Source organism: Herpailurus yagouaroundi, unplaced genomic scaffold (genome assembly GCF_014898765.1).
Source record: "Herpailurus yagouaroundi ecotype Mexico unplaced genomic scaffold, PumYag 100, whole genome shotgun sequence".
Lineage (NCBI taxonomy): Eukaryota > Metazoa > Chordata > Mammalia > Carnivora > Felidae > Herpailurus > Herpailurus yagouaroundi.
Window position 1 is genome coordinate 493,451 of NW_024412391.1, and position 1,745 is coordinate 495,195.

At 44.1% G+C, this 1,745-nt stretch overlaps 1 protein-coding gene and 1 long non-coding RNA gene across 2 annotated transcripts in view; one reads left to right on the forward strand and one right to left on the reverse strand.

Annotated features, from left to right (window-relative positions):
- Window positions 1–1,745, reverse strand: part of ZNF783 (zinc finger protein 783) — a 21,475-nt gene that overhangs the window by 18,316 nt on the left and 1,414 nt on the right. The window lies entirely within an intron of this gene.
- Window positions 1–1,745, forward strand: part of LOC121028144 (uncharacterized) — a 17,158-nt gene that overhangs the window by 4,405 nt on the left and 11,008 nt on the right. The window lies entirely within an intron of this gene.

Consider the following 1,745-nt stretch of genomic DNA (forward strand, 5'->3'; position numbering starts at 1 on the left):
CCGGGAATCCTGGGTCTCCTCCTCCTTCCCTGGGGCCTGCTTCCCCAGCAGACACTCCGTCAGTTCAGGCACGCTTTGCAGAGCTCTCTGGAGCCTTCTGTGCCACACCCAGTCTTCACTTGCCCATCAGCCACCAACTGGGGATCTTCTGTAGCTTTGGCTCCCGACTGGGTGTGCAGAAAGAGTAAATCGAACGCTAATTCAGGCCCTGACACATCTTGAGTAAACCACTCAATCTGGGACCCATTTTCCTCATCTAGTTAACCACTGAATATAAAGTAAAATGTGCTTATGCAGTTAAAGTTTTATTTTCTATCTTTTCTGCATTTCCCATTCATCCTAGTTTTTGTTCAAGTCGGAAAACAGTTCCCACTAGAAATTACTCTGCAGTTTTCTTTCTTTTTTTAGCATTTCCTGTTTTTGGAGGGAGGAAAGAAAATTATTTGCCCATATATTTGATCCAAGCAAAAGTGTGGTCAACTGACCTACAATAAAGAACTCACTTTCTCCAAGTAAGGTGCACCCCTAGAATTTGGAGCAAGGTTAGGAAGCATTATTTTATTTTTATTTTTTTAGGAAGTGTTTTTTTTTTTTAATGTTTCTTTATTTTGAGAGAGCACAAGCAGCGGAGGGACAGAGAGAGAGAGAGAGAGAGAGAGAGAGAATCTGAAGCAGGCTCCAGGCTCCCATCTGTCAGTACAGAACCCAGTGGGGGGCTCAAACCGGTAAACTGTGAGATCCTGACCTGAGCCGAAATCAAGAGTCGGACGCTTAACCAACTGAGCAACGCAGGTGCTACAGGAAGTGTCATTTTAATTAAAAAAATCAAGTCAATATATGGCCTCATTCATTGTGGAGATCCTTGTTGAGATAACCCAGCCTAAGAATTTGCAAATGTGTGCTGAAAAACATTAAGAGTATCCTTAGCATCTCATCAGGGGTTGGTCAGACAAATGTATTAAGGATTATAAAATCCTGGTAAGCTGTGGTCTCATAAAATAAGAATTAATGTCCAATGCAAACAGAAAGAGTCTGGAAGATGAGTTGGAGAAGAAGAAAACATTAGTATTTAACAAGCTCTGTTCAGGGAAGAATGCTCTAATTTTTGACAGCCGTCTTAGATTCTTAGAAAGTTTCTGGAAGTCCATGGTAGCCAGCCTTCAGTGTGCATCATGTTCCCCTGGTGCGCTTGTTAAGACACAGACTGCTGGGCACCTGTCTCGGAGTGTCCAAGTCTGAGGCTGGTGGGGGTGGGGGTGACCAGAATCTGTTTGTTTTTTTTTTTTTTAGCATTTATTTATTTTTTAGACAGAGAGAGACAGAGCATGAACGGGGGAGGGTGAGAGAGAGAGGGAGACACAGAATCTGAAACAGGCTCCTGGCTCTGAGCGGTCTGCACAGAGCCCGATGCGGGGCTCGAACTCACGGACCGCGAGATCATGACCTGAGCCGAAGTCGGCCGTTCAACCGACTAAGCCACCCACACCCCCCCAGAATCTGTTTTTCTAACTAGCTCCCCGGTGATGCTGATTCTACTGATGTGGTGATCATACTGTGAGAACCACTGCCCTGTTTATCAGGTTCCCACAGCTGCCTCCCATTCCCATGCTCGGATTTTAGAAATACATTAAACAAAAAACACAAAAACTTTACACCACGATGTGGTTTATTGGGCAGACCAGCCTGGTGTAGCTTTTTTGTATGTATGTATGTATGTATGTATGTATGTATGTATGTATGTATGT